General features: G+C 38.3%; 1 pseudogene; it reads right to left on the reverse strand.

Annotated features, from left to right (window-relative positions):
- Positions 1–16,651: 16,651 nt before the first annotated feature.
- LOC138070965 (peptidyl-prolyl cis-trans isomerase A pseudogene) lies at positions 16,652–17,129 on the reverse strand (annotated as a pseudogene).
- Positions 17,130–19,352: the final 2,223 nt, after the last annotated feature.

Consider the following 19,352-nt stretch of genomic DNA (forward strand, 5'->3'; position numbering starts at 1 on the left):
GGGCTACAGCTCATGAGATTGTAAAAGAGTCGAACAGAGCAACTAAACAACAAAAGCAAACCTTAGCAATTACTAACAGCATGTGAAAAATTCCTGTTATCATTTTCCTCCCATATATATATATACTCACCCATAATATATAAACATGAAGACATTTTTTATACTTTTTTTATTTCACAAAAAGGGAGTCATGATTATACTTGTTTATAAAGCTGCTACATGTTTTCCTCATTAACAAATGACTAAGGATGTACTTGTTAATACAATTTTATTTGGCTGATATTTACAACTACAGCCTTTAAAAATGTGGGTAACTTCCCTGGTGGCTTAGACGGTAAAGTGTCTGTCTACAATGTGGGAGACCTGGGTTCGATCCCTGGGTTGGGAAGATCCCCTGGAGAAGGAAATGGCAACCCACTCCAGTACCATTGCTTGGAAAATCCCATGGACAGAGGAGCCTGGAGTGCTACAGTCCATGGGGTCGCAAAGAGTTGGACACGACTGAGCGACTTCACACTCACACAATGTATCAATTTAATGGTGAGAAGTGAGTTGCAAGTGTTGAATTTTCCCATATCCATTTGAGCTATTGCTCCAATGATTCTTTAATGATTGTGGCTTTATAGTACAGTTTAATGGGTTAAATATTATTCATTGGCATTCTTCATTTGATTTCTTACATGTATTCACATTTGCTTTTTCTTGTATATAGGCTGAAACAATACTATGTCTAATGTCTCAAAAACAAAATCACTTTCAAATTATAATTTGATTAGCTATTTTTCAATACATTTTTTCCCATCCACAATCTATTCCACTTGTGAACACACACACAAAAGGACAGTATTTACATGCAATCAAGATTTTTTAAATGTTGAAATTTATTCATTGATAACTTTTCATTTTTTCTTTCTGCTGTGGATAGAGTCTTTTACATATTATTTTAAAAAGATTTATTGCTAATACATAGGGAAGCCACTGTATTTACTTCCTTAAATGCTTCTCTAACCAGATCATATTACTGAGAAAAATTTTTCAGTGGGTTTTCTTAGTGTTTTCAGGTGATTAATAATATTCATTTGTTTGGGACATTGGGGTGTTAAGACCAAACTACACACTACATCATTGTAATCAGAATGTTTCATTAATAGTCCTATAAAACAAACCAAGCAGAGCTTTGATTTTAGGGCTTATGACTAACAACCTAGTTCAACTTCATATCCCATAGAAAACAAAGTCAATTTTTAACAACAAATCAAATGTGCTTTTTAAAAAAAATATTTTGGCTCTGTTCTGTGGCTTGTGGGATGTTAGTTCCACATCTCTCATGATAGCACAGAGTCCTAACCACTGGACAACCAGGGAACTCCCTCAAATGTGATTATTAAATGTGTATTTTTAATGAAATTTAATTTTGTGATAATAAAACCATTTATGTTTCTGTTATTACTTTTCAGATTCCAAAAAGGTCTTTGCATATGTTACCTCACTGAAATCTCATGAAAATTCTGTGATACACAATTCACAATATTTTTATAGCATAAGATTGTTGTGAAGATCAAGGTTGATAATCTACATATAAGCACCAAGCTCTCTGCCATAAATGTAAGTAAGCATCAAGTGTTAGTGATTATCATTATCATCATTTTTATTATTTGCAAAAATATATTGGATAACTGATCTATTGTATCATTTTTATTATTTCCCACAATAATTTTCTTTTTTTTTTCCATTGTCCATCCAACTTGTATTTCCAGAATCGAGAATCAGAATCCTGATTCAGTGATGAAAAATTTTTTTTGCTTAAAATCCATATTACATTTGATTTTTTAAATTTATTTTTTTAATCAGGGGAAAATTGCTTTACAATGTTGTGTTGGTTTCTGCCCTACAATAATACAAATCAGCCATAATTATACATACATCACCTCCTTCTTGAGCCTCCCCATCCTCCCTCATCCCACCCCTCTAGGTCATCACAGAATGCCAAGCTGGGATCCCTGTGTTATATAGCAACTTCTCACCAGCTGTCTATTTTACAGATGATAGTATGTATATGTCAATTCTACTTTCTCCATTTTTCCTACTGTCTCCTTCGCCCACTGTGTTCACAAGTCCATTCTCTATATCAGCATCTGCATTTCTTCCCTGCAAGTAGGTTAATACCATTTTTATAGATTCCATATACATGCATTAATATGCTGTATTTGTTTTTCTCTTTCTGACTGACTTCATTCTGTATAACAGGCACTAGGTTCATCTACCTCTCCAGAAGTGACTCAAATTCAGTACTTTTTAATTCCATAATAATTTTCTTAATAACATTGCAAATGATTTTTGACCATTATCGGTGATACTGGGCAACGGAATATAATAATACAAACAGAAATAATACCTTCTCCATTACCCTTCATTTCATACTTTTTTAATCAATATTAATTACCTAATTTTATTCAACATTTGCCACATTTAGAAATATATATAATATTCCCAAATTGCATGTATGCAGGCAAGTCATGTACAGAATCAAACAGTGTAATGATACCAACATTTATGTTTCTCTGTCTTGTCAAAGCCAGTGCATAAAGTTTGGCCTTGGTAGCTTCTGAAAACACAAGATCATGTGTGCTTTTCTCACTGACGTCAACTTTTGTCCATTAGCTGGAGTAATTTTCCAAGAGAGTGTTTGACCATGGCTACATCCTGATCCTGTGACTTGCTGGAGACCTTGAAACAAAATAACATTTTACCAAGTAGAATTAATCTTACATAATCCATCTTTTTCATTAAATAACTCACCATGAACCCCCACCTAAGTGAAAGTAATTAACACCTTTTTTTAATTTCTAAATTTTTCCAACTCTGAATTTTAATGCCCGCAGACTGAGTTAGTCTATGTTATAAATTGAAAATATATCTGTGGTATCTACTTCTGTTAAATACCTATTTTATGCAAGAGCAATTCAGCTCTTTATTCAATTTATTAATCTTTGTCAATAATTGAGCCAATAGTGCAAGGTTTTCATTTACTGTGGTGTTACAATACCTTTGAGGATCTGGTGTTTCAAATCCCTCTTTGTTTAAAGATTTCATGAAATATTCCACACATCAATTTTAGATACTAATCTAAACATTGGATTTCCATATTTATAAAAGTGTCACTTTTGGCTTTTGTTGAGAGTTTAGCTAAGTTATTCCATGATATTACTGACTTGGCATACATTTTGTTCAACCAAATGGCCTACATAGAACCTAGTCCCTCATGCAAGCACATGCCCTACATAGCAGCTGGTAAAGTCGTAAGTAAATATAAGTTCCTGATCCAACTTCCCTAAGAGTCCTTGTGATCAGCAGTCACCCCTCTTATGTGCCGATTAGACAAGACACCCATGGGGCTTATCAAAACTCCACCCTTTTGACTTGAACTGATCAATCTAGCCATAACCTGGAAACTGCAAAGCATTCCACCCATGGACCCTAATAAAGGCATGTGCCCCACGTCCTGTCTCTCCCTCTGCCTTGACCTCCACGTGTGATCCCTCGAGGAGTGCCAGGTAATTCATCCAGGACCTGTGAGTAAGAAACTGATCAATTTCAATTTCTGTTGTGATATGACAGTTTGTACTCCACATAACAAGTATTTAATTTGACAAATTCATGACAGCCTTTTATTCTGGGATGAGTTTAAGGAAATCCAAGATCTTTCTGAGACACAGTTTTCTCCTTTCTAATATGAGAAATTGGACATTTTAATTTGAAAATGTGTCTATCTAAGTATGTGTGTGTTGTGTACGTTTAAAGGGGATGTGTACACAAATTTGAAGTATGCTGTGATAATATGATGGCTTATGTTTCTAAGTTGCTTTTAATCTTCCAAAAGAACTTCCTCATTGACACCTCATGGCAATCCTGTGATGTAGAATTAATAATATTTTCTAAATCATAGGATTGCTGTGAGGATCATGTGAGATTATACATCAATTAATACTAACAGAAATTATCATTATTCTAATTATTTTTATTTTTATTTACTTTTATTTAACTTTATATATTGAAGTAATTTTATATTCAAAAGGGATTGTGAAAATAGTAAAAAAAAATCCTGTGTGTCCTTCATTCAGGTTCCCTTTATGGTAACATCCTACATAACCATAATACATATTATCAAAATGTGGAAATTAACATTAATAGAATACTATTAATTAGACTATAGACTGTATTCAGATTTCATTAGTTACTGCATGCACTCATTTCTCTCTCTCTGTGCAAGTTCTATGAAATGATGTTACATATATGGATTGGTATAACAACCACCATGATAAAGATGCTGTTCCATCACCACAAAGGAACTCTATCACACACATCACTTTATAGTCACACACTCCTCACTCACAACCATCCTTAAACTCTGGGAACCTGTTTTCCATTTCTATATTTTTTTCATTTAAATAATATTACATAAGTGAAATCATAAATGTGTAATATTTTGAGGTTCTATTTTTTTTTACCTATGTAATAATCTTAAGCTCCATCTAACTTGTGTATCAATAGTTGATTCATTTGTATTGCTGAGTAGCACTCCACCATTTATATGTGCCACTGTTTGTTTAACTATTCACTAATTGAAGGACATTTGTGTTATTTCCACCTTTTGATTATTATAAGTAGAGAACCTAAGAACATTAATGTACAACTGTTTTTGTAGACAAATTTTTATTTGTGTCAGATAAATACTGAAGAGGATGACTGAAGAGTCATGTGTATGTTAAGTTTTAAAATTATCTTCCAAACTATTTTCCAGAGCAGGAGTACCATTTTGCATTCCCCTCAGCAACATATGAGAGATCCAGTTTCTCTGCATCCTTGACAACATTTGGTATCATCACTGTTCTTTTGTTGAGCTATTCTAATAGTATGTAATATCTGATTGCAGTCTTAATTTGCATTTCCCTCCTGGCTAATGACGTTGAATATCTTTCTGTGTTTTTTATTTGGCCAGCCAAGTGGCATGCAGGATCTCAGTTCCTGGCGCTCCTTACCCCTGCAGTGGAAGCCCAAATTCTTAACCACCGGATCATCACCAGGGAATTACCAAAACACAATATTTCAGTTGTGCAGGATGAATAAATTTGGAAGATCTAGTGCACAGCATGGTGACTATTTAATACTATATTGTAAATTGAAATTTGCTAAGAGAGTAAATCTTAATTGTTCTCACAGAAAAAAATGGTAATTATGTGAACCAACATGTTAATTAACTTGATTATGATAATCATTTCATAGTATATACATAGAGCATCACTTTGCACACCTTCAGTTCAGTTCAGTTCAGTTGCTCAGTCGTGTCCGACTTTTTGCAACCCCATGAATCACAGCACGCCAGGCCTCCCTGTCCATCACCATCTCCTGGAGTTCACTCAGACTCACGTCCATTGAGTCCGTGATGTCATCCAACCATCTCATCCTCGGTCGTCCCATTCTCCTCCTGCCCCCAATCCCTCCCAGCATCAGACTCTTTTCCAATGAGTCAACTCTTCGCATGAGGTGGCCAAAGTACTGGAGCTTCAGTTTTAGCATCATTCCTTCCAAAGAAATCCCAGGGTTGATCTCCTTCAGAATGGACTGGTTGGATTTCCTTGCAGTCCAAGGGACTCTCAAGAGTCTTCTCCAACACCACACTTCAAAAGCATCAATTCTTTGGTGCTCAGCCTTCTTCACAGTCTAACTCACATCCATACACGACCACAGGAAAAACCATAGCCTTGACTAGACGGACCTTAGTTGGCAAAATAATGTCTCTGCTTTTGAATATACTATCTAGGTTGGTCACAACTTTTCTTCCAAGGAGTAAGCGTCCTTTAATTTCATGGCTGCAGTCACCATCTGCAGTGATTTTGGAGCCCACAAAAATAAAGCCTGACACTTTTTCTACTGTTTCCCCATCTATTTCCCATGAAGTGATGGGACCGGATGCCATGATCTTCATTTTCTGAATGTTGAGCTTTAAGCCAACTTTTTCCCTCTCCTCTTTCACTTTCATCAAGAAGCTTTTTAGCTCCTCTTCACTTTCTGCCATAAGGGTGGTGTCATCTGCATATCTGAGGTTATTGATATGTCTCTCGGCAATCTTGATTCCAGCTTGTGTTTCTTCCAGTCCAGCATTTCTCATGACATACTCTGCATAGAAGTTAAATAAGCAGGATGACAGTATACAGCCTTGACGTACTCCTTTTCCTATTTGGAACCAGTCTGTTGTTCCATGTCCAGTTGGAACTGTTGCTTCATGACCTGCATACAGATTTCTCGAGAGGCAGGTCAGGTGGTCTGGTATTCACATCTCTTTCAGAATTTTCCACGGTTTATTGTGATCCACACAGTCAAAGGCTTTGGCATAGTCAATAAAGCAGAAATAGATGTTTTTTTTTCTGAAACTCTCTTGCTCTTTCCATGATCCAGCGGATGTTGGCAATTTGGTCTCTGGTTCCTCTGCCTTTTCTAAAACCAGCTTGAACATCAGGGAGTTCATGGTTCACTTATTGCTGAAGACTGGCTTGAAGAATTTTAAGCATTACTTTACTAGCATGTGAGATGAGTGCAATTGTGCGATAGTTTGAGCATTCTTTGGCATTGCCTTTCTTTGGAATTGGAATGAAACTGACCTTTTCCAGTCCTGTGGCCACTGCTGAATTTTCCAAATTTGCTGGCACATTGAGTACAGCACTGTCACAGCATCATCTTTCAGGATTTGGCACACCTTAAATATATATAATTTTTAGTTATAATTAAATCTCAGTGATGCTAGAAAAAAGTAATATTCCAAAGGTATTTATCAAACATGTCTTTTTCTCTTATTTACTTACAAAATATCTAGTTATTATTGCTAGAGACACAGAATAAATCTAGGTTCAGAGAAACTGACGTTCCTTATTACCTCTTCTGATTGCAATTTGCACCCCAGTATTCTTGTGTTGTGGTAATCATCCTTATAGTATACCAACCCACAACCTACTCAAACATTATACCTATAAAAGTATATACTTTTATACTGGAGAAGGCAATGGCAACCCACTCTAGTACTCTTGCCTGGAAAATGCCATGGACAGAGGAGCCTGGTAGGCTGCAGTCTATGAGGTCACGAAAAGTCGGACACGACTGAGTGACTTTACTTTCACTTTTCACACATTATACCTATCCATACAGCCAAAAGAACTTTTTTATTCGTTGGTTTGTTTTACAATGAAAGCATTACAATACTTTGTTCATTATAAAATATTTAATGGGAAATTAGTACGTTTTTAGAGTATAGGTTTGCTGTGAAAATGAAGTGAGTGTAATCCTTCTAAAACACTGTGTATGGACTTTCTTCTGGAATAAAAACAGACTAGGAAATTTCTGCCAAACTTCTCCAATAAGCCCCACTGCTATTGCCAAACAAAACTGAAAGGGAACAAAACAAACAAAGCATTATCTAGCAAGGCAGAGAGACAGTATAGTAACAAAATCTGGAAGAAGGAAACTGATGGAGCAACTCCTGGAGAAGACATGGGATGCACCAGGGTGATAGAAGTGCCTCTCTCTTCCCCCACCCCCGCTTAGAGGGACATTCTGTCCAACGTTTCCACAGTGGGAGGTGTTCCAACAAAGCGGCCTTGAGAGAGGAAGGTGTTGCTGAGATCATCTGACAGAATATATGACTGAACCCTGTTAAGGCTTCTATATAAACTTTTTAAGATTCAGGCAAGCAGGGATACATATAGCGGAGACAAGCCTTGTAGGTAAGTTCCCTCACTTAGTAAACTTGCCCCCGACATTCTGATCCCTGGATCAGGAAGATCCCCTGGAGGAGGGTATGGCAACCCACTCCAGTATTCTTGCCTGGAGAATCCTATGGACAGAGGAGACTGGCGGGCTACAGTCCATGGGGTCACAAAGGGGCTACAGTCCATGGGGTCACAAAGAGTCAGACACTACTGAAGTGACATAGCGTGGGCCCACCCATCTGGAACGTCTAGCTCTTCTTTCCCTCTCTCCTTGCCCTCCCTGTACGGGGACCAGTTTGTGAACCAACAGAAACCCACAGAGGTAAGCCTGGCATCTGAGGCTGAATTTTTTTCCAGAAACATGATCATTCTCTATGTCTCTGTGGTTCCCCCTCACCTTCTCAGAAAGGCATAGTGGCGGCCTCTGGGGTGGATGCCACTGATTTTTCTCTGCCAGAGTTGTGAGAGAATTTGTCTTGGCTTTTTAACAGGAGAATTTGGTAGGAGACCTGCAGGCAAAACTCAAAGGTGTGGAGGGCTCCCTAAGACTGCAGCCCCTAAGAGTTCCTCTCTCTCACACTAGTTTATACCACTTCCAGTAATTTTTCAAAGTTATGGTTTAAGTGTTCTTACCACTTGCTGACTCTACTGGCAACTAATTTAACTAAACTGGTCTCAGCTGTTCTCTGTATTTACTTTTCTCTCCGGATTTTGTGATAGTGGTTTGCCCTGCAACTTTTATTCTCTAGTGGTTCCAAGGAAAGCCACTGGTTTGTTCAGTTTTTTTTTTTTTTTTTTTCTTGTATGTATGGGAGTGATAGTTTCCAAGCTCTTTACATGTTGGAGCTGAAATATGAAGTTATCCTTGTTTTTGAGTATGATATGCTTGTTTGAGGATTTTGTGTGTGTGTATTCTCTGAGCTTCTTGCATCTCTGGTTTGTTGTCATTAATTTTGGAAATTCCCTCACCAGTGTTTCTCCAGATTTTTTTTCTGTTCTTTCTGCCTTTCTTTTTAGAGTCCAATTGTATATATTTAAGATTTATTTAATATTGCATCACATCTATTGGTATATTCCAAATATCTTAGCTCCTAGATAACTAATGATTAGTACCAAATATCACTTTTGGAAAAAGGAAGAATTTTGCAGAGTAATTCCACAGATTTAGGCTTTGAAAAAGAAAGATCAGAACTGGTGAAAGTGGAGGGAAAGCATTTAACAGGGAATATTGACTTGAGCAAAGGTATCAGCCTATAATTGTAAGACATTTGTAGGGATCCGTGAATAGGGCAATTTGCATATAGTATTCATTTTAGAAATAAGTAAGTTGTGTGCCTTCGTTTTTAATACCTACTCACCCTTCAGAACTTGATTAAATATCACATCTTCCAGGAAGCATTTTCTGGACTCTTCAGAATAGTTTTAGTCCTCCTGGTTTATGTTTTTGGAACACTTTACACCTATTTGTTTGTTTTTGCATTATCAATAGTAGTGTTAAGTCACTTCAGTCCTGTCCAACTCTCTGAAACCCCATAGACTATAGACTACTAGAGTCCACTGTCCATGGGATTCTCCAGGCAAGAATACTGGAGTAGGTTTTCATGCCCTCCTCCAGGGGGATCTTCCCAACCCAGGGACTGACCTTGAGTCTCTTAGGTCTCCTGTAGTGGCAGACAGGTGTTTTGTTTTGTTTTACAACAAACACCACCTGTGAAGCACCAATAGTAGTAGTAGACATTTACTGAATAGATACTATAAGCTAGGAATTGTATTAAGCACTTAAGAACAAAATCATTTAATTATGTTTAAAATCTGTCTTTTCCCCTCCACTGTATGTAGCATAAAAGGACATGGCATTTATCATGTCTTTTTGTTCACCATTGTGTTTCTAGTGCTTAATGTAGAGCATGCCCCATATTAGGTGCTTAATATATCTTTGTTGACTGATTAAGTAGTTAAAAATGTTATTGTTAACTTTGTTATTTATCCTTGCTAATCTGCCTGCCAGTGGCTTCCCTTGTGACTCAGCTGGTAAAGAATCTGCCTGCAATGTGGGAGACCTGGGTTCAATCCTTGGGTTGGGAAGATGCCCTGGAGAAGGGATAGGCTACCCACTCCAATATTCTGGCCCGGAGAATTCCATGGATTGTATAGTCCATGAGGTCATCAAGAGTTGGACATGACTGAGCAACTTTCACTTTCAATATGCTTGCCAGTGCAGGAGACACAGGAGAGTTGGGTTCTATCCCAGTTTCGGGTAGATCCCCTGGAGGAAGGCATGGCAACCCACTCCAGTATTCTTGCCTGGAGAATCCCATGGACAGAAAAGACTGGAGGGCTACAGTCCATGGGGTTGTGAAGAGTCAGATGCGACTGAACATGCACATGCACACACTGGCTAATGAAGATAACTTTCTTTCTAGTCCACTGGATTCATATGTTGACATTGCTAAATTGACTACTTAGGTCAATACTTAAGGCTAGTAATTCTGAAAACTCCTTGAAGGGCCCTGTGGCACTTTGAATGATTTTGGAATTGTATGAGAGAGAAATAATCACTGACTATGTTCTTCGGGCCACATATCATGTGTGGAGTAGCTGCCACTTTGAAATGACTTGAATTTTTAAGTGATTTTATTTGAGATTTTAAAGGTTATTTAACCACGAGTTCCTTATTCAAAACCAATTTTAATGTGTAGTGTCGTCAAAATTATATTCTTGCCTTTTGTTCACATATGTATGCAGTTCTAGTTGGTTGAAATTATCTTGGTATAATAATAAAAATTTCTGAATCCATTTAATTACCATGTATAAGAAATAACTGTATTGTTCCTGTTCAGCAAAATGTTAGTCTTTTTTTCTTTTTTCTTCCCAGTGACCTAGATACACCCAAAGCCTGTGAGAGTTACTCTGAATTTATTTTGTGAAAATCAATATCAGTTTTCCCTTGCTTATTTCTATAGGGAATTTTTTCTCTTTGCCTTCCATCTATCCACAGTAGAAACTTTAGTCAGAGGTAAATAATATGACAAGCTTTCCAGATTCATCTCCTAGAAAAGAAAGGAATTTTTCATATTGGTTCATTAAGTTGAGATATTCTATCCTAAGCAAAATCCCAAGCTAGCAGTCGGTAGCTGATGTTCAAAATATGTAAAAAAATAGATTTAAATCATCTAGTATGATATTTGTATAAAAGGCCTTTTTCTCAGTAACTAATCATTGAATCATAATTTGGGTTTGCTAACATACCTAATGATACTTAGTTCCAAAAGATGAGCAAAATAATTCCTTACATTTGTTTGGCACTTTGTAAATTCTAAAGATTTTCAAATCTGACAGCACAACTGGTCCTCATAACCACCATTTGGGGTACTATAGTGAGTGTACCTGACATTGTATTGGCTCATGCAATGTTCATTCCTTAACCCTTTCTCTTTTATATTCTGCCAAAGGTTGGCAAATGAATTATTGGTTTTCCAGTCTTCCCTGCAACCAAGGCCGACTCTGTGGTGTGTGTGTGTGTGCTTGCTCAGTTGCTAGGTCATATCTGACTTTTTTGTGACACCATGGACAGTAGCCCATCAGTCTCTTCAGTCCGTGGGATTTCCCAGGCATGAATACTGGACTGGGTAGCCATCCCCTTCTCCAGGGGATCTTCCTGACCCAGGGATCCAACCTGCATCTCCTGCATTATAGGCAGATTCTTTACCACTGAGCTACAAGGTCGGGAAGCTCTGACTTTGTGGCATAGTTCATGACAAAAATATGAAAGAAAGAAAAATTTCAGTAGTATTCTGAGATATAATTTTGATTACTAATGAAAGAAGGACTGATGTCATGGGTGTAGCCTCCTTCCTTTACCCTCTCTGCTCATATCACACACATGTGATGCCTGTGTGTACATTGTGATGGGGAGGAGGAAATTTTCCTCTACCCTTCTGGGTTCTTCTGGCTGGTCTAAGATTAACAGGAGAAAATTAAACAAATTTTAGTAGCGTGTATATATAGGAGGGTGCTTCCCAGGTGGCGCTAGTGGTAAAGAACCTGCCTGCCAATGCAGGAGACAGAAGAGAAGGGATTTCAATTCCTGGGTCAGGAAGATTCCCTAGAGGAGGGCATGGCAACCCACTCCAATATCCTTGCCTGGAGAATCCCATGGACAGAGGAGCCTGGTAGGCCACAGTCCATGGGGTCACAAAGAATCGGACATGACTGAAGCGACTTAGCAGGCATGAAGGCATACATGGGAGACCCAGGAACACTGAGTAACTCACCAAATGGCTGAAAAGTGAAAATGAAGTCCCTCAGTTATGTCTGACTCTTTGTGACCCCATGGACTGTAGCCTGCCAGGTTCCTCCATCCATGGGGTTTTCCGTCACCTAAATACCATCTTCAGCTAAAGACTAAAGAGGATGTTGATATAGTTAGTGATTTGGCACTTCAGAGGGGAGAAAGGTAATTGACATGGAGATGGAAAAGAAGTGTTTGATAAATAAATGTTTGCTGGGCCAGGCATGTAACCAGGAAGGGTTAATTTTGAATTTACAACCTGACCCCGCCCACCTGTGAAAGACAGTGGCATTCTTAAATCCTTTGTGTGGGAAATGGCACAGTTCCTGGTGCATCTCTTCTGCTGCTTACCTGCACAGCCCAGAAATTCACATTTCAGAGGCTGGACCCACAGAGAGAGATGACATTTTTGTTGACTTGACAGGAGATATTCCATTTCACACCACCCATGAAATGACTAAAAGGAAGTGAAATTAACACATCCCCTTATCTGCGGTTTGTCATTCTAGGAGATATTTGCAGGAATTAAATGGTCTTTTTCCATTGTTTCCTCACCTCCACCCATTTCTGATATGTAAAAGAATCTGACATACAGGCCAAGACAAGATGGTTAATTTGACATGCTAGCCTGCCATCTTCTCCGTCAGCTGGCTCCCCAATTAAAGTCCCTTATTGCCTCAACACCTCATCTCTCAGGTTCATGGGCCTGTTGTGTGGCGAGCAGAGCCAGTGAAACACAAAGAGGGATTTTAACAAATGGACATAACTAGATCTGTCCCTGTCTACACACCTAGGCAGTTAGGGGTAAGGTTCTTCTTGAGTCTTTCAGGACTTGATTGTTTTCAGCTGAAAATAAAGCACAGGCCAAGAGACATTTGAGGGATGCAAGTTTTACTACCCTACGGTAATGATCATAGCTGAATGGTCTAAAGGTTTTCCCTACTTTCTTCAATTTAAGTCTGAATTTGACAATAAGGAGTTCATGATCTGAGCCATAGTCAGCTCTCGGCCTTGTTTTTGTTGACTGTATAGAGCTTCTCAGTCTTTGGCTGCAAATAATATAATCAATCTGAATTAGGTGTTGACCATCTGGTGATGTCTATGTATAGAGTCTTCCCTTGTGTTGTTGGAAGTGGGTGTTTGCTATGACCAGTGCATTTTCTTGGCAAAACTCTATTAGTCTTTGCCCTGCTTCATTCCACATGCCAGGGTGAAATTTGCCTGTTATTCCAGGTGTTTCTTTACTTCCTACTTTTTCATTCCAGTCGCCTGTGATGAAAAAGACATCTTTTTGGTTGTTAGTTCCAAACGATCTTGTAGGTCTAGACCATTCAGGTATGACCTAAATCAAATCCCTTATGATTATACAGTGGAAGTCAGAAATAGATTTAAGGGTCTAGATCTGATAGATAGAATGCCTGATGAACTATGGACGGAGGTTTGTGACATTGTACAGGAGACAGGGATCAAGAACATCCCCATGAAAAAATGCAAAAAAGCAAAATGGCTGTCTGGGGAGGCCCTTACAAATAGCTGTGAAAAGAAGAGAGGCAAAAAGCAAAGGAGAAAAGGAAAGATATAAGCGTCTGAATGTGAGTTCCAAAGAATAGCAAGAAGAGATAAGAAAGCCATCTTCAGTGATCAATACAAAGAAATAGAGGAAAACAAAAGAATGGGAAAGACTAGAGATCTCTTCAAGAAAATTAGAGATACCAAGGGAACATTTCATGCAAAAATGGGTTCTATAAAGGACAGAAATGGTCTGGACCTAACAGAAGCAGAAGATATTAAGAAGAGGTGGCAAGAATACATGGAAGAACTGTACAAAAAAGATCTTCACGACCCAGATAATCATGATGATGTGATCACTAACCTAGAGCCAGACATCCTGGAATGTGAAGTCAAGTGGGCCTTAGAAAGCATCACTACGAACAAAGCTAGTGGAGGTAATGGAATTCCAGTTGAGCTGTTTCAAATCCCAAAAGATGATGCTGTGAAAATGGTGCACTCAATATGCCAGCAAATTTGGAAAACAGCAGTGGCCACAGGACTGGAAAAGGTCAGTTTTCATTCCAATCCCAAAGAAAGGCAATGCCAAAGAATGTTCAAACTACTGTACAATTGCACTCATCTCACATGCTAGTAAAGTAATGCTCAAAATTCTCCAAGCCAGACTTTAGCAATATGTGCACCGTGAACTCCCTGATGTTCAAGCTGGTTTTAGAAAAGGCAGAGGAACCAGAGATCAAACTGCCAACATCTGCTGGGTCATGGAAAAAGCAAGAGAGTTTCAGAAAATCATCTATTTCTGCTTTATTGACTATGCCAAAGCCTTTGACTGTGTGGATCACAATAAACTGTGAAAATTCTGAAAGAGATGGGAATACCAGACCACCTAACCTGCCTCTTGAGAAATCTGTATGCAGGTCAGGAAGCAACAGTTAGAACTGGACATGGAACAACAGACTGGTTCCAAATAGGAAAAGGAGTACATCAAGGCTGTATATTGTCACCCTTGCTTATTTAACTTATATGCAGAGTATATCTTGAGAAACACTGGGCTGGAAGAAACACAAGCTGGAATCAAGATTGCCGAGAAACATATCAATAACCTCAGATATGCAGATGACACCACCCTTATGGCAGAAAGTGAAGAGGAGCTAAAAAGCCTCTTGATGAAAGTGAAAGAGGACAGTGAAAAAGTTGGCTTAAAGCTCAACATTCAGAAAACAAAGATTATGGCATCCAGTCCCATCACTTCATGGGAAATAGAAGGGGAAACAGAAGAAACAGTATAAGACTTTATTTTTGTGGGCTCCAAAATCACTGCAGATGGTAACTGCAGCCATGAAATTAAAAGACGCTTACTCCTTGGAAGAAAAGTTATGACCAACCTAGATAGTATATTCAAAAGCAGAGACATTATTTTGCCGAATAAGGTCCATCTAGTCAAGGCTATGGTTTTTTCTGTGGTCATGTATGGATGTGAGAGTTGGACTGTGAAAAAGGCTGAGCGCCAAAGAATTGATGCTTTTAAACTGTGGTGTTGAAGAAGACTTTTGAGTGTCCCTTGGACTGCAAGGAGATCCAACGCGTTCATTCTGAAAGAAACCAACCCTGGGATTTCTTTGGAAGGAATGATGCTAAAACTGAAGCTCCAGTACTTTGGCCACCTCATGCAAAGAGTTGATTCATTGGAAAAGACTCTGATGCTGGGAGGGACTGGGGACAGGAGGAGAAGGGGACGACCCAGGATGAGATGGCTGAATGGCATCACGGACTCGATGGACATGAGTCTGAGTGATCTCCGGGAGATGGTGATGGACAGGGAGGCCTGGTGTGCTGCGATTCATGGGGTCGCAAAGAGTTGGACATGACTGAGTGACTGAACTGTACTGAACTGACAGTAATGATAGTGAAACACAAAGAAAGAGGCTAAGTCCTTTAATTCATTTTGAGCACCTGAAACAATGCCTGCAACTGCTGATTTTTGGATTTTTCTTATTGTGAGAGAGAGGGTAACTCTTATTTGAACCCTGTTATTCAAGTGTTCCATTATTTGCTAATACATTTCTAGCTAATGGACTTGACTCATCACCGTTTAATAGGTGAAGACAATAAAATTTAAATCAGTTAAATGACATGTCTATTCACATAGCAAGAGCAGGGGAATGCTTCTTTAACTTTCTGTGCATTTTAATATGCTAATACACTTAAAATATTTAAAATGGAATCTTAAGCTAACAAAATGAAAACTGTTATGCTTTTAAAAATAAAGAAAATATGGAAAAAAGATCTGTTACTTCTAGACTAGAGCACATTACCTTTCTCTGGAGCTTGCTCTGAGCACTCACATTTTCTATCCTCATTAAAAAAACATGGGGATGATAATCATTTCAGAAAATATGGGTACACCTCCCCATATTTAGAATTCTTATTCTCATTATGAGAAGAAATACCCCAGATTATTCCTAGCTTCACCAATAATGTACCTATGGATTGTTTCCAGTTCGGGCTATTAAGAACAGTGCTATTATGGGAATTCTTTTCAGTGTCTTCGGTGTGTGTATACATGTGCTTTTGTATGGTATTTACTCAAGAATGGAATTGCTGGACTACAGAGTATATATGTTTTCAGTTTTATTAAATGAGTCTTGTTTTCCAAAGTGCTTATGTTAATTGTGCACTTCTACCCACAGAGTATTAGAATTTTATCTTTTTCACCATGGGACATTATCAGGTTGTAAAAATTTACCATTTTACAGAAGGAATGGCGCTAAAGTCCATGGGGTCACAAAGAGTTGGACACAACGGAGCAACTGAACTGTACTGAAAAATTTAGCAGTCTGGAATGTGGATAATGATCTCATACTGTGGGTTTTTGTTGTTGTTTCTGTTGTTTAGTTTTTATTCCATAATCATAAATTTAACATCACAATCCAGCTAAACGTGGAGGGAGATAAGGAAAATATGGAACCCAAAGAACTGCAGTGAGACCACAACGATTATAGGACATTTCAAGCAGATGTGGGTGAAGGGGTGCTCTCCTGAGCTACAAAAGGAATGGTCTGGTGGTTAAGTAGAATGCAAGTCAAATTTATTAGATTTGTCCACAGTCAGTGGTGATGATCTTGTTGATCTTGCCATTCCTGGAACCAAAGCACTCCATGGCTTCTACAATATTCTTGCTGTCTTTCACCTTGCCAACGACTACATGCTTGCCATCCAACCACTCAGTCTTGGCAGTGTAGATGAAAAACTGGGAACTATTTTGTGTTGGGACCAGCATTTGCCATGGACAAGATGCCAGGACCCATATGCTTCAGGACGAAATACTCATCATCAAATTTCTCCCCATAGATGGACTTGCCACCAGTGCCATTGTGGCATGTGAAGCCACTACCCTGGCACATAAATTCTGGAATTATTCTGTGAAAGCAGGAACCTTTATAACCATAACCTTTCTCCCCAGTGCTCAGAGTATGAAAGTTTTCTACTCTTTTTGTAACTTGGTCTGCAAACAGTTTAAAGGGGATGCAGCCTAAGGGCTCTCTGTGGATGGTGATGTCCAAAAACATGGTGGGTGTGAATTAGGCTGGGCAGTGCAGGAAGCTCAGAGTGGTGGTGTCTGCAAGGCTTCTGTACTGTGGTTTTAATTTATGTTTTCCTAATTACTAATAATGTTGAGCACCATTTCAAATGATCTTTGAACTGTGGAATTCCTCTCTTTTGAGGGAACTGTTCAAATATTTTGCCCATTTTTCTGTAATGGTCTTTGTTGTCCATCTTTTTCTTATTGATTTGTAAGATTATATATATATATATATATATATATATATATATATATATATATATGTATTTAATTCTAATTATTCCCAATAGTTATGTTTTATAAAGTCACCATAAACACTGAATTAGCAAATGATGACCTATGCTCTTAGGAAAAATATAGGATTAGGTTCCTGTAAGTCTCTGATGACATTTTCACCATCTGAAATGCCATTTCTGTTGTATATCATCTTTGCCAATGTCCTTTTAAAACAAGTCAGTCTCATCAACATTGTAAATCTTCTCTTTCCATTATTCTTCTCCTGTATAAGACTTAGTGGATACTTTAAAAATTCTTCCATAACCTTCTGACCTACAGACCTGCCTCATCTACAAGTTCAATGTTTTTCACACATAAGGCCTTTTGAAATGTGTAAGCCAATCAGTCAGCCTTTGTCAAGAAGAGTTTAACATTTTTCTAACCCTGGGTAATGTGACTGTAAATGTTTTTGGCTTTCAGCCTCACAAGAATGCTGCCCACTATGCTTTCACTAATTTGTTATCATCTTATAAATACACAGACTTAGTCACTTTTCCATAGCATCATCACACACTAGAACTGTTCCTTTAGCACTTTCTTGAGCTGCCTCATGTAAAGATGGGTAGATTTCCTCTTCTTTTTTCTGGATATACCAAATTACTGACTCATTAACTTTGAACCTATGAAATAAAATGGAGTTGCTTATGTCAAGGGGTCTTAGAGCTGGGAGGCCATTACCAAGGTGAATTTTATACATATCCCAACCAGGTGGAACCATGAACTTTTAAACTGGGCCAAATCACAAACCTAGAGACACCTGCATTTGTCACAGTGAGGAATTTTATAGCCCTCTGTGGTAAGGAACCCACCTGCAATGGAGAAGACGTAAGAGACCTGGGTTTGATCCAGGGGTTGGGAAGATTCCCTGGAGAAGGGCATGGCAATCCACTCCAGTATTCTTGGCTGGAGAACCCCATTGACAGAGGAGCCTGGCAGTCTACAGTCCACAGAGTTTCAAAGAGTTGGACATGACTGAAGCAACTTAGCATGCATGCAATAATCTTAGCACTTAATCATGTTGAGCCAACGCTACTGTATGCCTCTAATTCCAATTAAAATTCTTTATAATACAAACCTCTCTTCTTTGCCTTTAAAAGATCATTTACTTCCAAGGGAGACACTGGGTTACAACCAAAATCTGTGTGCACTGATTGCAATTATTAGATCTCAGATAAATGCTTTCTACTTGATTACTGCCTCATAATGTAGGTTTATTTAGGTTGAGAAACTCATGGCCAGCAGCCCAAGCACTGTAATTCATGCCTGAAGAAGCTTATTAATACTCATATTTTCTCTATAAGGCAAATCATAGCTTTCTTAGGAACTCTGGACAGTACTCCAGTGCTGTGCTTAGAGGACATTTTAAACAGTAAAAACATCAAAAACAAGCAAAAAATGGAAAAAAGATGTGGCACTAATAGACCTTGGAAAGAACAGTTGTTTACAGTATGAGAACTAACACAAGGCAGAACATTGCCTTATTTGACCTCATCTGACAGTGTCTGCATTGAGAGACTCACATTCACCACTCAGTACAGTATCACAATGACCACAAAAGCCTGTAAGTATTGATTTGGGGATTACAAATAAATTTTAGTGAACAAAGAAATTCACAAGTACCAAATCAAATAATGAGGAGGGACTGTGTATGTGTGTGTGGTGAAGTCAGGGTTAAGTTTAATTTTTTAATACTTTTTCCCCTGTGTATACTTAGTTGTCTCCACACCATTTAAGAAAAAAAAAAAAAAGGACTTTTCCCTTACTCCCCTGCAGTGCTACTTTTGTCAAAAATCAAATATCTATTTATGCAAGGTTCTATGCATCAACTACAAATTAGCCACTTTCCATGGGCACTTGCCTTCTACGTCTACAAGGATTATGTCTTTTGCCACTGCAGCTGCTGCCCTTCATTCAGGGTGGAGAGCAGAAAGGA

This window comes from Capricornis sumatraensis, chromosome X (assembly GCF_032405125.1).
Source record: "Capricornis sumatraensis isolate serow.1 chromosome X, serow.2, whole genome shotgun sequence".
Classification (NCBI taxonomy): Eukaryota; Metazoa; Chordata; class Mammalia; order Artiodactyla; family Bovidae; genus Capricornis; species Capricornis sumatraensis.